This window comes from Octopus bimaculoides, chromosome 2 (genome assembly GCF_046866305.1).
Source record: "Octopus bimaculoides isolate indiv1 chromosome 2, ASM4686630v1, whole genome shotgun sequence".
Lineage (NCBI taxonomy): Eukaryota > Metazoa > Mollusca > Cephalopoda > Octopoda > Octopodidae > Octopus > Octopus bimaculoides.
The window spans coordinates 144,834,687-144,854,224 of NC_142929.1; the positions used below are offsets into that span (position 1 = coordinate 144,834,687).

A 19,538-nucleotide genomic window follows, 5' to 3' on the forward strand; every position below is an offset into this window, starting at 1 on the left:
AAGAAAGGTGAAGCACATCAATGATGCTGTCTGTCATATTTCGCTAGAATCTAATTTTATATACGGATCTAATTTTATTGCAAACAAGACTATAAAGCTGACAAGTTCGTTCCGTAAATACGAAATTTCACGTCCAATTCTTCCAGTGGGCAAGATGTATCTTCAAAGTTACTTTGAAGTTTTTCAAGTCGTTAGATTTGCCAGAGTGTCTGACGAAGACGGTGATTGGCGAAGTTTCCAAATCAGTGTATATTTAACGGAATGCAATAAAGAAAAATTATTTGAAATTACCATACATAAGTCTTACACGATGCTAGTTGAGAAATTGTTGCTGTGGTTTTTTTATATTTTACTGAAATCTCTCCTTTACAAAGATGTATCCGTTGTTATATGGATAACATCCAAAAATCGAGGACGTAAACACTGCAGCCCTCCAGATACATAAAAAATAATGTTATATAATATATATAAAATAATATATATGTCAAAGATTTCTGCATCTTTTACGAATACGCATGTGCGTGGAATTCGGGAGAAAATCTACAGAAATCAACTCTGTGTGTGTGTATGTGTGTGTGTGGACATCCGATATGTTAGAAAAAGATCACCTACGATTTAACCACAAAGAAAAGAATGTTTTTCAGAAAAAAATCAGCAAACACTTCTTATATGGTTTTTAAATTGATGTTAATTAAATTAATATTCAATTTATCACACTCAGTATATATATATATATATATTTGTGTGTGTGTGTGTGTGTGTGTGTGTGTGTGTGTGTGTGTGTGTGTGTGTGTATAATTGGAACATGTTTTAAGGGGAAAAGCCGCGTGGTGAAATTAAGTGACCATCTATATCGAAACCAGTACGGCTTTTTTATAATGATTTTTATACATCTTAATATAACGTCAACTAACTTGTTTGTATATATATTTGTTTTAAAAAACCCATTACGTTCATAGCTAGTGTGCATTTTCTTTGTTTCTTTTTAATTTTCCCCATGTATATATATATATATATATATATATATATATATATATATATATATATATATATAGGATAAATTATCTAGGCGGTACCGTAATAGCTATTAGGTATACTCAAGATTTCAGCTAACTGCGTCAAGTAGTGATAAACATTAATGATCCCTTAGTATATGCAGTCTCGCTACAATTTTTCTGATGGGTATATCCGGGTTCCATTCTTTGGATTCTGAATATTACAGGACAGTATGTTCCAAGCAATTATAAAGAATACAGAGTCCAGTACATCCTCAAACGTTCCTTTTAATTTTACACTTGATCATACAACATAATTACTTGTTTTAAATAACCGAAACGTGTTTTTATTGCATCGAATACGAACAGTTACACATGCACCCACCATAATCTATGGTGTACCCTCTTTCAGAGTTACTCTACAAGCATGGTTCGAACTATAACCTGCAAAATTTTCATCTCCAAAACGAATGAGCATGGGAATCATTTCTGAATTGCTTTAAAACATTAATTTTCCGTTATTGGATTTATGATCTGATTGATGTACAAATATAATAATAATTAATATCATACTCGTGTTAGTTTTTATATTACGATTGAAAAAATTCGACCTTGTTAATAAAAGAATTTGGAGTTTGGATTTAGAAACTTCCAGAGATACCAAATAATATATTTTTAAAGATATAAATAATATCGCATAGTATTTTGCGTTAAAAAAAAATTTCCTGGATGTGATAATACTCGAAGGCGAGTTTTTTAAACCCAATACCCTACACGCTATTATTTATAGCTTATCTCTCGAAGTTTGTAAATTCTTTATAATTTAAACATGAAAAGAGTTTTCTAGAAACATACTCTAGCAGTTCTTCTGATCAATTCTTACAAAAAAAATAATAATAAAACAGAAAAAAACACTTAGTTTTGATGTGACATCATTGTTGGCTCTGTTTTCTTAACAAGCTCCATTTCTATGCTCACAACTTCGACATACATCGACATAAAATATTGGTGAATATTAACAATGTCTAACCTCAGTACGGTCCATAATAATGAATAATAAATAGCAATAAATAAAATATTAATATTGCTAAAGATTCTCTCATATAAAACATCTCAGAAATTGGTTTGGCTTGTAAAATATAAAGGGAAAAATAATAGAGATATACAAAATATATTAGGAAATGTGGCAGAAGAACTAATAATTGCATTCCTAACTAAAGCAATTTTGCAAATATGCATGCACATACACACATATCTACATGCATACGATGTTGTTCACGATATGCATGTATCTTGTATGCATGCAGGCACACGCGGATGCATCGTCAATCATGAACACGCAATGCACGTATCTTTTCACAATTCTCTCTACCTCTCTCTCTCTCTCTCTCTCTCTCTCTCTCTCTCTCTCTCTCTCTCTGTGCATATATATAGATATATATAAATGTACATGCATAGGTAGGTAGATAGACATTCAGATGGATAGGCAGACAGATACAGAGACAGACACACAGAGAGAAGGGCCGTTAGATATGTGTATACATAGATACATATATATATATATATGTGTGTGTGTGATGTGTGTATATATACATATATATATATATATATATATATATATATATATATATATATATATATATATATATATATATATGAGAGAGAGAAGAGAGAACGACAGACTGACTGACTGACAAACGGGCAGACAGATAGACAGATAAATATTTGTCCGAAGCTTTTATATTGAATAACCAAACACGCACTTCACTTTAAAGCACACACATATATATGAATATATGTATTTGTGTGTGTGTGTGTATGTACGTATGTGTGTATATATATGCGTGCATATATGTATGTATATGTTTATATATATATATATATATATATATATATATGTGTGTGTGTGTGTGTGTGTGTGTGTGTGTGTGTGTGTGTAGGGTTCTTTTTCTTGTATGTATGCGCCTATATGCAAATATGTATGCTCCTATATATATATTTGTGTAAGTGAGAGACGGTAAGAGAGTAAGAGCATGTGTTATTAAAGAGATCAAAACAAATATCCGGAACGAAACAGTTATATATGCTTACATGAGAGTCTGTCTGTGCGAAGAAAAATAACTAGACAAACAGGTAGGTAGGTAGGTAGGTGCATTACTATTTTTTTATATAATATTCTCGTCGGTATTCAGCATCACTATTCTTCTTGTTGTTCACGATTTCCTCGCTTATATTCTACCTTTCTATCATTCCTATTAATTACACAAGAGTATTTAAACACAGTTGATATTTATATTCATATTTCTTCCTCTTTCCCCAAAAGAAATTACCAGAATTAATACAATTTTGAGGCAATCATCAACGTTTCAATAAGAAACAGCGCAGTGCTTTCTACTCTTTTGTCATTTAATTTCATATAATATTATATATTGGATATTTCTAATGATATCATATATATTTCTCAGTCACACTGAATATATATTTTATTCATCTACTTTTTTGTAAGGATTTCTACGTGTTTTTTATCTTCTTTATTACTAATTCTATAGAGGGATTTTTTCTCTATCGCTGGCCGAAATCAAGCATAATCTATGCTGACTTATAAGGATATTCATAACATTCTGCGAAGCCTATCTTAGATTTAAAAAGTTTCTGGAAGCATCTAACAAGAGAAGGATGAAATATGTGACTTATAAAATCGGAAGGAATTTTCTCTTCCTTTTCATTATAACTTTCACTTATAGATCTAAGCGAAAGAAAAAAGGAAGGATAAAAAAAGGTTGAATCATTCAATCAATTATTTTTATACATATTCTCTCAGCGGAAATCTTTGATCCTAGTTTAATCTATAGCCAAGTCCGCGATATAAAGGCTGTCCATATTCTATTGCGTTTCATATCATAGAAAAGATTGAATATTTTATATAAAATTGTGTTCATATTACCGAAACGAAAGTCATTTTCAAAACTCTATCAGGACGTTTTTGAAAAGAACGCCACTTACTTCATGCATTTTGATGTTTCAAGTACCCTGGACAGCTTATAATTAAGGAAGAATTCTCTAGTTCTTGACATACCGTATATTCTTTAAACTCTTTCCAGCCTTATTCAATAAGATCTTAATCTTTATTCCTTGTTCATGTGAGAGAACTAATATATGGAAGAAATCTTCACCAAAACAACTGATCTTTATCTAAACTGATTAATGATAAAACAGACGCCAGAGAGAACTCTGTATCGAGGAATTACAAGCATAAGAAATTTTCGAAGTCTTTCATTTGGAATTTTTGTGTTATTTTCTTTGCTTTGTCTAAATAGTTTGATAGAACGAACAAGCAGATTGGTTCATTTCATTCTATATATGGCAGCTGAAAACGGATTGATCTTGGAGGATGTAAAGTTGTTTATAATCTCGTCGAAGTATAGGTTGTGCAAGGCCACGCTAATCTTAGGTCACAGGCTAAATTTGATTCAATAGACGTTTAAGCGGGAGAGACACATTGTGTTGGTCTCCTTATGGAATTAAATACAGCTGGAATTATATATGAATAATTGAGAATCTCTTCACCATCATTTCTTGCATTTCATTTTCCGTTGCTATCTGAGTGGAATTTGGTTGTGTTACTATACAGCTGATACAATCGGCGAAAATGCGTTGTTTTGTTAATCACGTTTAGACTTTCAACACTACTAAGATCATATACTTGTCTCACTTTTAGTCATAAAGCCAATATGGGAGATTCTTCGACGTCATCCGACCTGCTAGAAATGGCAACCAAATTTTCCTTAAACCACATTGTACTCCCTTCAAATTGATTGAACACATAGTATAATGTAATAGAGCTATAGTCTTATATACAGAATGTCTAGAAGTAAGTGGTTAAGCCGCGGCTGGAATGCTTTAATTAAAGGTATGGTCGATCAAACCTGACCTAGGGTTTATCAACAACAAAAACAAGCTATATGTTTGTGTATGCGTGTATGTAAGTGTGTGTGAGCTTCTTTGTCTGTGTTCATCCTCCGTCACCACATGAGAACCTGTGTTGGTGTGTTTATGTCCCTGTAAACTAGCGGTTCGACAAAAGAAATCGAGTGAATAAGTACCAAGTTTAAAAAACAAAAAAGTACTAGGGTCGATTCATTCGATTCATTCATTCTACCAAGCGGTACCCCCGCATGACCGCAATTTAATGCCTGAAACAAGGAAAGAATAATGATAAAGTAATAAACGTACAACACTTCAACTCTATTTTTCCCTTTCTATCGGAATCAACTATGGGAAAACACCAGAAGGCATTTTTCTCCCGCACAACAAATCAGAAAGAAAAACAAGAAGTGATATACTCGGCAACAAAAAACGGCTAAGTAAGTAGGTGGTAAAGAACTACATCGCAAATATTACATACCAAGGATTGTTTTATATTTAGCTCTACCTTGGGATTAAAGTTTGCAATTCTTCCTAGAATTGTCGGATCTAATTTGTGCTAAAAATAAAATGTAAGAATAAAGACCCCCTTCGTTCATGAATGGCCATGGGATTGCACCCAGAAACTTCCCCTCCAAGGCACAAATCTGGGCAAGGTTTTTTGTGGAAAACCAGCAGTCGCTCGTGCATACCAGGTTCTTCTCTCCACACCACTGACGTTGACTTTGCCTTTCATCCTTTCTGGGTCGATAGAATAAGTACTAGTTAAGCACTGCAGTTGATAGAATCGATTTAGCCCTTTTCTCAAAATTGCTGACCTTGTGCCAAAATTTGAAACCAATAATAATAATAATAATAATAATAATAATAAGCAAGATGGCGGCGAACTGGCAGAACTTTACGGCATTTCGTCCCGCTTTACGTTCTGAGTTCCATTTCCGTTGAGGCTGACTTTCTCTTTCAACCCTTCGAGGTAGAATCATTTAAGTACCAGTTGAATCCTAGGGTTGAGACCATTATTCTTTCCTTATTTACTCTCCTGGAATTGTTAGCCTTGTGTCAAACTTTCGAATCAATAATTATATTAAACAAGACGAAACTGTTTCTATTCACAGCTCCCCTCGGGGATGACTGCTCACCTCGTCAACATCTAACTATATGTCTGACCAGTGTCTATTCTTCTTCAGTATTTTGATTAGATATGTTAATGCCTTGAGTCATGAGTTCGATTCGCGGCGGTGCGTTGTGTCCTTGAGCAATACTCTTTATTTCACTTTACTCCAGTCTACTCAACTGGCAAAAATGAGTTGAATCTGTGTTTTCAAAGGCCCAGCCTTGTCCACACTCTACTCACGCTGAACTTGCCTGAGTCCTACGTTGAGGGTACGCGTGTCTCTGGAATGCTCAGCCACTTGCATATTAATTTCATGAGCAGGCTGTTCCGTTGATCGAATCAACTGGAACCCTCATCGTCGTAATGGACTGTGCCAGTTTAGTTTTTGCTTAGTTTTAATACGTAGTTGAATCGCTTTGTAAAAATATTTTGAAAATTTGTTTCAGTTTTATAATTCCTTTATTATGAATTGGACAAAATATTATTCATTTATCTATATTAGATATGCCTCCTCACATATCTTTAAAGCTAGATCAGTAAGAACAAAATACGTGTAATCTTTAAAAAAATATCACTGTCAGATACTTCTTTGTAGTTCAACAATTACAAATACATCTACACGTATGAACCTTAACGGCATTTCTTCAGTTCCGTTAGGAGTGTTGACTTTTATTTCATATAAGCATTTATCACATGCGATAACATTTTTGTCAAGGCTTTGTAATCTCTAAAAAAGTAGTTGTTAGTTTGGTAGCTTCTGTGGTGTCTCTTTCCGAAAGTATTTGAGATAAATTATTACAACTTTTTATTCAGATTTTACGTATTATTTTTACGTTTGCGTTCATTTTTTTCAGTAGATCATTGAATCTTTTTTTTCTTTCTTTTTTGCAAACCCTGTCACTGTTTGCCTACCAGTTAAATATTGCAGCCAGTAAAGTTTCCTGTTGTATAACAAATATTCATACCCTGAAGTTGTTAACTTATTTCGTGGTTTAATATTTCTTTCCGCCATTGCTCATCTGTTGTCCCTTTCTATAATTTTTTCTTTACCATTTTCGCTGGTGGGGATTTTTCTGCTGTGCTTTCTTCTCTCCTAAAAATTGTTCTTCTCTTTTGCTGTTAGCACTACATAGGTTTCCCTTCTATTTCTACGCTCCTCTTTGCAAAATCATTTTTTTTGTTATATTCGAACAATTTGTTTGGTTCAAAAAAAAAAAGAAAGAAATATACACCTTTCGGTAACAATGGATTATTTACGTCGAGGCCAAGTTCTCGCGTTTTAAAACCATCCTTTTTATATGTCTTCATTTATTTTCCTTTGTACAGTTTTGCTGTTGCCATTGAAAGATACTTTATTTTCTATCCTCATTTCTGTACCATTTTCTATTCAATTTCACTGTTTTAGTCTATTCGATTTCCGTATTATGTAACACTGTTACACCTTTTATCGATTGTGAAATCGGTGAAATACAGGGTCTATCTTTCATCAACTCAACCCCTGTTTAAATTTGGATAAAATTCCCGATAAGTATATTAGTTTCTTTTCATTGGAAACGGAATCCCTACGTTGCTGAAGATAAACGTAAAAGTGTGATAGCGAATTGCATTTCCCCAAGAGATGTAGCATGGTAATATTATTGGATCTCGTTTCAAATGGATATTTAAACCTAGAACTTGTATTGGTTTTGTTAGATATCACTTTCTCTTTCTACAGATCTCACTATGCATATTAATAGAATATGTTGACACTGAACTTGTAAAACTTCGTGAATAGCTGAATGGACAGAATCAGCCGATCAGCGGGACAGCGTTGTGCTCATAGTCAAAAATCTGAGTTATCTCAAAATATAAAGGGAATAATTTGCCATTATATGCGCTAGTAATGTAAATTTTCAAAGCTACCAGTGTTATGTTGTATCGCTCTATCTTCTGCCTCCAATAACGCCTGGTAAAATATTTAGTGTACCATCTCAAACTCTAGTCTCAGCCTTGGGGAAAAGTAAGGCTGAAAGGAAAATGCTTAGAGATAAAGGAGGAATTTTAACCATGTTTCGTAGTCTGCTACCACAACACCTCCTTTATAGGATCAAGTTAGCTGACGACATCATCAGGAAGAATCACGTCCGGTTTCGGCCCCTACTCCTCTACCGTTTTGACGTGGCGCCCCCACCTTTCGGAGGTGTCTTCAGCTCTGGTGTTGAGTGCATGTCTTCTTTCTCCTTCTTTCTTCTGTTCCCTGGCCTCTTCGATACAGCGTCAACGAGTGTCAGCGGCCGACTGACTGTCTTGTCAAATTTCCCTTTAAATACCCGCTGCCAGGTTCCAGCAGGCAGCTCCAGCAAGTTGCCACGTGACACTGTCTAAACTTTAACTAACCAATGGAGGGCACGTAGTCTTACCCCACGCATTCTCTAAACGAGACCGTCACCTGTCAATCAGCGAAGCTACTTCAGTGTCAGCCTGTCTCACCGAGTAATGTTATTATGAATAAAAAACAGCGGATTACAAAACATAAACCCCAATCTGCAGTGAAAATGCAGGGAACCTTAAAGTGAACGAAGCCGCAGAGCCAACACGATTTAAGAAAGACCAGAGAGAGCAGATGAAGAAAATTTGGCAGGACAAGAAAACGAATGCACAGTCAGTTCTTGAAGAATAAAGATGAGATTGACTGGAATAGAAGTTGGCAATGGTTACAGAAAGGTGACTTAAAAGAGCCCACTGAGACATTAGTGTGCAGCGCTCAAGAACAAGCTTTCAAAACAAACTACTCCAAATATTACATTCATAAAAGCACTGACTCGCCACAGTGTAGGATGTTCTCTGAGAAGGGAGAAAGCATAAGCCATATTGTTAGTGAATGCTGTAAGCTCGTACAACGCGAATACAAAAGGAGACAAGAAAATGGCCAGCAACTTTAAGGGGAGGAAAGGTTGATATCATAGACGACCCCAGTGCTCAATTGAACTTATTTTATCAATCAAGAAAGCAAAGTCGATCTCATTGGAATTTGAACTCAAAACGCAAATACAGCCAAGCAAATTTGTCCGCCGTGTTAACGATTCTGCCAGCTCTTCGACTTAACAATGATAATGATTCTTTCTACCATAGGCACAAAACCTTACATGCTTAGGGAGGGAACTAGTCGGATATATCGACCCCAGTACATGACTGGTATTTATTTTATCGACCGCGAACCGATGACAATCAAAGTCAACCTCGACATAATTTGAACTTAGCAACGATTCTGCCAGTTTCTTGCCTTAGTAATAATAATTTTCCTCTTCCTATAAAGCGGCGAGCTGGCAGAAACGTTAGCACGCCGGGCGAAATGCTTAGCGGTATTTCATTTGTCTTTACGTTCTGAGTTCAAATTCTGCTGATGTCGACGTTGCCTTTCATCCGCTTGGGGTCGATAAATTAAGCACCAGTTGTGTACTGAGGTCGATCTAATCGACTGCCCACCCTCTCCAAAAATTTGGGGCCTTGTACCTAGAGTAGTAAAGAATTTTTCTTTTCCTAATTTAGATATGAGGACAGTTGAGGAAGAGGAGAGGAGAGGAGGGGAGGACAAGTTATTCGATAACATCGACTACAACATTTGACTGACGATATTTTATCAACTAGAAAAGTGTGACAGGCAAAACTGACCACGGCGAGATTCGAAATCAGACTGCAAAATTATCATACGAAATACCGGATGTCGTTTATGAGAACCTACAAACATTCAATAAATTACGTTCATGTTCTGCTGACGGATATATAAACTGACAAACGAAGAGTGTTGTTGAATTATAGTTAAAACAAAATATGACTCTGAATCCAGCGCTGCCATCATTTCAGCCGCAGTAACAACATTAATCACAATAAACTAGTTATAAATAAATAATAAAGCATTCGATCGCATGCTACCTTAAAAACGTGTAGGTTACTAACAAATCTATGTGCATTGTATTAAAACTTCTGGTGCCATTAAAGAAAATCAATGAAGAGTTAACTTGTGTGTTGGTGTAAATGCTGTTCAATTTTATGTGTAGAGTCTCTTTCTCAGCTTTGGCCCGGCTGTCTCGAGAATTCATTCACCAACCACTGCCAATACCGGTTTAAAATTTCAGACTTTCAACCATAGTTAAGATTTAAAACTATATATATATATACATATATATATATATATATACATTATATATGTCATAATATGATGCTATAAAATTGTACGCATGCATAGATAGACAAACAGAGAGAGAGAGAGATAGAGAGAGAGAGAGAGATGAATAATATATATATGTTTATAGAGATAATTTTATATACAAACACGTTTGTATATACATATTTACATACATATATGCTTCAGGTGCATATATATATATGTGTGTGTGTCTACTTACATAAATGTGTTTATTGATGTCTTAGTTGCTTGTTTTTTCACACTTTTCTTACAGAATCCTATATTCTAACGATTTACACTGAAACGCGTTTTATTGAGCAGTTTTCTATGTTTCTCTGCGTGTAAGCCATCATCTCTTCATAGCCTTAGCATCGTACAAGCTTTCCACGACCTTTCTCCTCGTTCTTTATTGTTTTAATGTAGAAAATTCTCCGGCTTTATAACGTTTCAATAACTGTTGCAGTGTAGAATAATGGAACTGAAATATTTTCCGAGTTTCTTAACAATTTGATGCTTATTTCACACCAAGTTTATTACCTTACTGCAAAACCTACCTTGGACTTTAGCATTACTTCAACCTATATACAGTCAACTCCTATAAAAATAAGACAGTGTTACCGAAGCTTGGTCTTATGAGATTTTCGATAAAATCTCCTCTTGGCCTTTCGCTACCATTTGCTTGATTCTGTTGTTTTATATATATATATATATATATATATATATATATATATATATATATATATATATATATATATATATATATATATATATATATATTGTGCATGTATGTCTGTATATAATATACATATATATATATATACATGTATTCATAACACATTATAAAGATATCTAAAGATATATATATATATATATATATATATATATATATATATATATATATATATATGCACACATATATGTACGCATGTATACATGCATAGATACATACATATATGCAAATGTGTGTGTTTCTGTGAGTGTGTAGTCACTTGTATGAATGTATGAGTATACATATATACGTGTAAATGTATATTTACATAAATATATATATATATACATGCATATGTTTGTATTACGGGGCATATGTCTGTCTCTGTTTATGTATTGTTTGAGAGATAGAGACGCTATGCATGTGAAAGAGATATTTTAACAATGCTACTTCAAATTTAATTTAAATAGTCTTAAGAACAGCTTTCGAGATAAATCTTAGTTAGACATAAGAAATGATCTTTTTTAAGAATAATCATGTGATAAATGTTAGTTAAGTAAGCAGAAGTGAATTCACAAGGAGGCAATCAAGTAATTCTAGATACGAATTGTAAATGGTTCGCTCACTTTTCACTGCATGTCAAATTATCTAGTGCCAAGAAGGTGGCTGAAACAGCTTCTGTTCCGAGAAGAAATAAAAACAAACTTAATAGAAAGAATAGATGTTGTAGATGGGGGTGTAAAAGCAAAGAATTTGGAAATAAATTTATTTCTTCATCGAAGTTTTGCAGTAACCAAAATAAAAAGAACAATAACAATAATAATAATAATAATAATAATAATAATAATAATAATAAGCAAAGCTGTAGTCAGACTTTTGACGCGATTGGCTAAAAAGGAAATAAATAATAAATACAAGTGTTCGATATTATTTGCTTTTGAAAAGCTAGTTTAGTTATAGACACAAGGTTTTGTGTGTCGTTTTACGTTTTCTGTTCAAATTTGGTTGTGTGGACTTTGTATTCATTTTTCTTGGGTCGAACAATCAAGAGCCAACTGAATGCTAGGATCAATCTAAACGCCCTTTCGCCCTCGAAATCTGTGGCCTATTACATGTGGTACAAATTAATATTTATTTTCAGTCATTTAAATTCTTAGTTCAAATCTTTCTGGAATGGTGGGAGTCTAGATTCCTTTTCACCTTTCTCCGATAAAATTGATGCAAACCATGACCTTGCGTTTGTTCGATCGATTTTATGACATCCTTACAAATCTCTGGCTTTGACAATATAAAAACAAAATTAATATTTACATTTGGAAATTTATTGTTGCATCATTCACTGTTTTCGGAAATCATAGATTGGTTGTTCCATCGTTGGATGTTTCAACAAGGAGGAACCAATTGCTTTCAAAACAGCTGTGATTTAATTCAGTTCCTACTTCTAGATATGGCTGCCGCAGTCGGTTGACACCTCCTATTCTACCACACATATTACATAGTGTCACTAGAAAAAAGAAGCTTTTCGGATCTCTTCAACTACATATAAATAAGTACCATAGGTAGGTTAAGGATGTTATGTATGTGATAGCCTGTAAATCATATCATCATCGTTACCATTATAAGTCCTTGGAAATTATTAAGTCGAGCACTACGACTCGACATGGACATTACCGTCGCGAGCCCTGAACTTTGATCTTTCTTAAGACTCTACAAGGTCGCTTATCCACTTCCCATGTCGTATAAGTGACCGAGATCAGAACACTTCCCGCGAAACGGGAGTCTTTTTCTTTGCTGTCAATAAACTGAGAGGCTGGAGGGTATATCAGCCGAAACGTTGTGTTAACAACAAACAAAATGAGGACAAATATCCGTCAAATGTAAATAATGTACATAATTCCTTATCTCTTGAATATAGAAATGTATTGTCTGCTGTGATGTTAGATTCGTCTTCAATTCTTCTACCTTCTGTAGCTTTCGTTCTGCATTCAAGTTTTCCGATTTGTCTTGATGATTAGTCTGGTAGTGCCGCCTTAGATTATAGTCCTTGACCACAGTCACATTATCTCCTCAAATTAGAAACACAGGTTTACCGGCAATATCGATAAACATATATTGAGCCTCCCAGTAGCTTTGAAAAACTCTGTTTTCAGAATCAGTTTTTCTCCTGGCCATTTTAACAGCTAGCTTTGATTTAAAATTAAGACTTTGCATCTGCCGATAGACGTTTGATTGGTATGGCACAAGTGAGAAGGAGTGATGCAATATCCGGGAACTACACTACTTTCATCTCTTATGCGACAATCCAAAACGAGTTACAGGACGTTGCTAGGTTACTGCAATGACGAACATCCACGCACAACACAACTATCATTTTAATTTGTTCTAATTGACGTGGGAATGCTCTCAAGCAGCCATTCGTTCGACAAGGCGGCAAAATTGGGGAATTTGTGGTTTACACTTCATATCGCCAGGCCATTAAAAAATATTTGCCTAAAATTCTCTCGAGGGCTGGATATAATCATCTATTGGACCGGATGTGGATGGCAGGCCTTGAGTTTGACGCTTGTGTCCTAGATAATAGGCGCAGATGGGACTGTGTGGTAAGAATTTAACTTCCCAGCCGCATGGTTTCAGCACCAGTTCCACTGCGTGGCATGTTGGGTATGTGTCTTTTGCTATAGCCCCGGGCCGACCACCAAAGCCTTCAGTATGAATTTCTTGGATGGAAACTGAAAGAAGTCTGTACATATGTATGTATGTATATATAATTGTGTATGTTTGTTTTTGTATCGCTGTTTGTTCTCCACCTTAAAGTAAGAACATAATTACTTGGGGCTATTCGATCGACTAAAATCCTTCAAGGCGGTGCCCATGCATGGCCGTAGTCTCATGAGTGAAACAAGCAAAAAGATAAAAGATAAAAGACTTACTATTGACAAAGGGCTTTTTGTATTAGACTATGAAAACGTGTCACTGTTTGTCATCCAACCAAATGGTTGGAAAGAAAACTTCTAACCACACAGCCACACTTGCACCTATGACAGTAAACTTCAGTTAAAATTGGTCCAGTAGTGACTTGATTGGAGAGCAAATATCTTAATTGTTAAGAAGTTTCTGTTAATTAAATCTAGAAATTCTAAAAAAAACTACCTTTCCACGACAGGTAGTTGACAGTTGTGCTAATCAACCAGTAAATATAAGAATTCCATAAAACAAAATTCTTGCACTGAAATTTTTTGGGAATATATATTTTTATAGAAGTTTGTAGTAAGTGTTTATTTTTTTCTCCACTTGTAAATGATGTTCGGTGAGAAAGGAAACGAACGAACGAAGTTTTAAATAATCAGAGGTTAGTATGCAAATATATGTGGTGTAATTTCTAATCAATTTTCTAATTAAACTTCTCTAACCCAAGGAATTTAAACAGTGTTTTCGGTTTTTATATTCAATTATCAATCAATAGCAGTTTACAAATGAGATTTATGCAAATTCAATTGACGAATTTTTGTAAGTTTTAAATAATATTAAGTATACTATCATTGAATTTTTAGCCAAGGTATTTATACATCGACAAATGAAAGTTAAAAACACGTACGAGCTTTTGTTTTCCTCTTTGCTTTCTTTCTATTTTTTTTTTTTTTGTTTTTTTTGTTTTTTCTCTCAAACTAACTGTTAAATTATAGGAAACAGTGTTGTGAGCAACTTTTTGTTTCAATGTAATAAGGGATTGTATTTCTTAGCGGTTTTCTTATTATTAATTTTTTTTTCTTCATTCCTGCTACTAAACACATATTTTTCTCTGTGTATTTTCTTTCTTTTTTCTTTTTTTGCTCCTAATAAATGACAAGTCTAACCTTTACTTACCTTTTCTGACATCTATCACGAAAGTAAAAATAAAAAATACCAAATAATAATTCCACTTGAAAACAATATCTATCTAAATATGATATATTCCGAACTCGGAACCACTTTATTTGTCATTCGTTTTTATTCTATATATACAGAGGTGAAAATTAGCTGTGATAAAACTAAATATACAAAATATTACGTGACCCCCAGCCTATAAGCCTTATTATTTCCCCTGTCAAACAAAAAATAGCGAAATGTTCGTTTTACATGTACTGACGAAAGGAAATCGGTTTTTTGAATGAATTTCCTATTTTCTTATTACTGGCAAATGACACTGCTTGATGGAAATGTGAAAATTGATCTCAGCTTTAATGATCAGATTGAGTAGGATTCCGTGTCATAACTTTCGATAAATGTAATGCATCATAAACCACAACGGGATATCAAATACTATATTATTAGTACCATGCCTCAATAATAATGATGAACAGCTTAATGCATTCTAAAGTATCAGGGGATAAGACGCTGTTTGCAAGCTACAGGGAACACTAAGCTGGTTAATTGAAAATTTGGCATTGGGTTTCGTTAGTTGCTTAATAAATATAAGAATGTATCCATTTGCCTGCATGATATATTTCAACTGATTTTTGTTCTGCACTTGTTTCAGATATTTTATCAAATTATATTAATGGAAAATAAGCAGATCATTGCATACGGTCAATAATGTTTATTAAAACCGTAATATCCATTTATGAATTTTTATGGGTTTATATTTTTATGGTTTTGATGGGGGTTTTAGGGAATCATAGAAATATTATTAGAAATGTTGCATCAAATTAAGAATTAATTTTTAGCTTAAGAATTTCTATTCTAGGTTGAATGGGAAATTTAAGAACGAATTTCTCAAACACAACACAATCGTTTGTATATCTATATATATATACATATATATATATATATGCAGAAATATAGAAATATATGCTTCTATACATTTTCATTCTCAGTATATGTGTGTATGCGAGTGTGTGTGTGTGTGTGTGTGAGTGAGTGTGTGTATTTATTCTCGAAATATCTGCAAAATTGTAAGTAACGCAGTATGATAAAATCAATCAAACCGAAATTGATAGGATTAATAAACGTAGAAGACATCCTTTCACAAATAATAACACTTTCAGAAATGACACAGACCTAGACACAAATACCACCACCACCACCAACAACAACAACAACTGCTAAACGGTTGCAATAAATCTAAGGAATCAAGGGTATCTATTTAAACCCCGGACATCGCATTTGTCGAGAAATTCGTTGTTGTTGCTTCAGCCTCAGTAAACTGCTGGTTTTCTTTTGTCGATTTTGAATGGGCCTGGTCGAGTTAATTCAACACTACACGTCTAAATTTAGAATGAAGACAATTGAATCTAGAACTTCTGCTATTTACCTATCTCCAGCTCTGGATGGGTATGGCTTGGAGATTGATATCTCTTTAGCAATGTATTTCCTCAGTTTGCCATCAAAGGAGATAACACATGAGTATAATTTAGATATTTGAGTGTTAGGTGCATTTTCGTTGACTAGATAATATGAAAGGAAATACGTAGCTGGTTGATATCTGTTACCTGATTTGGTGAGACGCATAAGATGAACTTATATTAAAGCTTATAGAAAGTATCACAGATTATCACTTAACAGCGTAGCAATAATTGTTTAGGCTCTAATGTATCTTTATTAATACAAATTAAACTTATTTAATGAACACCGATTACAATATAGAATTTTCGAACAAAATTCAAAAGGATAGGTTGAGTAAATATAATATTTTCTTTTTCAGTATTGCTCTACGTCTCAAGAATAGGGATATGTAAATTAATGGAAAGAAAATTCAACTGGAGCATAGAAGGTTTAAAGAAACATCTACGTTATAATATTTATTTACAACTTGATAATAATGTAGCCTCTTAATAACTGTGGTCTCACATAATCCTTTATCTTAGAGAAATCAGAATATATTGGTTAGTTCTTTAGGCTGACCTAAACTGGGAAACTATTCTATCAAATACAAATACTTCTGTTTCAATCACATTTTCAGTTTCAGTTGTATTTTGCAATCAAATAAATTCGTTTTGCTGCGTTTCTTTTTCTCCTCCTTGACACTCCATCGTCATATGTCGGAAAAGAGTTAAAAGTTATCCCATTAAAAAGTGATGAGCAAAAGTTATAGAGGAAGAATAGAGCTTTCAAATAGTATGGGAAAATATTAAAATAAATGGGAGGAGAAACAAACGAATTTCTCTGATATCCCCACGGAATGGTGAATCAACGCATTTTAATCATATATATCCTATATACGTCAGATCTAACTTGGAGTTATCACCCTTTCCATTGTTCTCTTCAGTCAAGTGTTGTTCGTAAACTGAAGGACATTTTGCACACTTTCTTTCTGAAACAATTATACCAAAGCAAGGAACATCCTTTAATAGGTAATTTTCATCATACCCACAAATTAACGTTTGCAAAAGTGGCATTATTTAAATCGATTTCTGTCTGTCCAATCACCCAAGTTATATAACCACCTCACCAGTCATAAATAAGTGAGTGTCGAAGACTTCGTAAATCACTTTAAAAGTAGCCATTATAGTCCTAAACACAAATGTGAATTGTTATTATTTAGTTTTAATGTTGTATGATGCCACGCTTAAAGTTTAGTGAGCACATACACACACACACACACACACACACACACACACACACACACAAATATATATATACGCACACACCCAATAATACAAACACGCGCACATATATACACACACACACATACATATTGCATCGAAGCACCTACATGCACATATATATATATTTTCTGTGTCTGTATATGTGTATATATATATATATATATATATGTGTGTGTGTGTATAGGGTGTATATAGATACTCATACATATATTCATACATATACACATAAGCACATACACACCTACACAAACACATATATATATATACATACATGCAACATACATACATATAAACATACATACATATGAACGTGCATGCTTTTTGAATGTAACGTGATATATATTAGAGTGTATGGATCTCTGGCGGTTTCAACGATGAGTTTAAATGTCGGGCGATCAATGTAATTAGCTACTCTCTAAACTGCTGCGTAAGTAGCTAAGTTTTTCGCTGACAGTTTAAAACTCTTATCATAATCCTTGTGTAGAAGCAACTCTCTACGAAACGAGCTTATGTCTTTGCATTAGTTGTATGAATTTGAGAATGGGGTTTCAACTTCCGTCTGACTATACACATGCATAATCATCATCGGGTTTTGTGCCATTGTACGGGACTGTGGGCTACTATCTTCTACTATAGCCCAAGTCCGATCAACTATGTGTGAATGAATTCGGTTGGAGGAAACCAGGTGGAAGGTGAGCGTGTGTGTGTGTGTGTGTGTGTGTGTGTGTGTGTGTGTGTGTGTGTGTGTGTGTATGTGTGTATGTGTGTGTGTGTGTCTTTGTCTCTCTATCTGACCCCGCCACCACAGCTTGACATTCAGAGTTTTGGTTTTTTACGAACCCGTAATTTCAGTACTTCGGTAAATATAGGGGATAGAATAAGCACCACATTTACAAAAGAAAAAAGCCATCAGTCCTGGAATCCATTTTTCAAGACTGCTCCCCAGAGAACACCTACAGAGAACTATTGAGAAATCTACAGTTACTCTATTCAGATTACAAATTCAGGTATATATCTGTAATTATTTGAGTCCCGGAATACGAAACTCACTGCTTAAATACCAATCTTGAGAAATTAGGCTTCTCAAAATCAGAAAAGAGAAAACTAATTCGAAGAGTACAGATCCAATCCATCACTGAAACTGTAAAAATATGTAAAACTTCCCAAAACTTCCCAGAAGTTTAGCATTTAAATATATATGAGCATGTCTAGATATGCAACCACATGCATGAGAATACATACAAATTTGCGCATATACATACATACGTAGAAACAAATATACCCTGTTGTTGATGCCGAAATTCCAATGAAGTAGCCTTGGATATAGGTTAGAAACGGTCTCTTTCTCTATTGACAAAAAATTCTTGAAATAAAACTGAACAATGACATAGATATAGACTTACACTCACACAGAGACCTATATATTAAATGCAATGTGCATATTCGTTTAATCGAAATTTCTATAATCCTACATTAAACTGTTTTAATGTAGTATTGTAGCGTAAAATTCGAAACATTTGGCAAAATAATACGCATTCGTAAATACACGAATACATGCATAGCTGCATATATGCATACAAACTAACATACATACATACGTAGAAGATTGTATACATACATAGGTACTATGTAAAAATAGAAACATACTTTCATATCTAGTTCTGTTAAATTATTATGCTAAAGTATGGGTCATGTTGCTGCGACTACCACCGCCACCACTGCCACTACTACTGCAAATAATAATAATAATAGTAATATAATACTGTTGTTGCTATCGTTATTGTTGTTAGTGCTACATCTACTACTTCGTAAATGCTATACGGTAGCCTTAAGATTATCTTGGGTAGACTACGCGATATTTCAATTTCGAAAACCACCAGTTAATTGGTGTCTATTAGTAACGTTATGGCGTATGTGAAGAATTTAACAACTTAATCAGGTGTCATCTTGTATCTGAAAAATATAACTTACTTAGAGTTTGGTGAATGTTTCACAGACAGCATCTCCATTAGACTATACTAAATTTTGTAGAATTTAATTTCAAAGA

At 34.0% G+C, this 19,538-nt stretch overlaps 1 protein-coding gene across 15 annotated transcripts in view; it reads left to right on the plus strand.

Annotated features, from left to right (window-relative positions):
* Window positions 1–19,538, plus strand: part of LOC128247032 (glutamate receptor ionotropic, NMDA 2B-like) — a 1,133,867-nt gene that overhangs the window by 1,087,698 nt on the left and 26,631 nt on the right. The gene's annotated exons all lie outside the window — the stretch shown is intronic.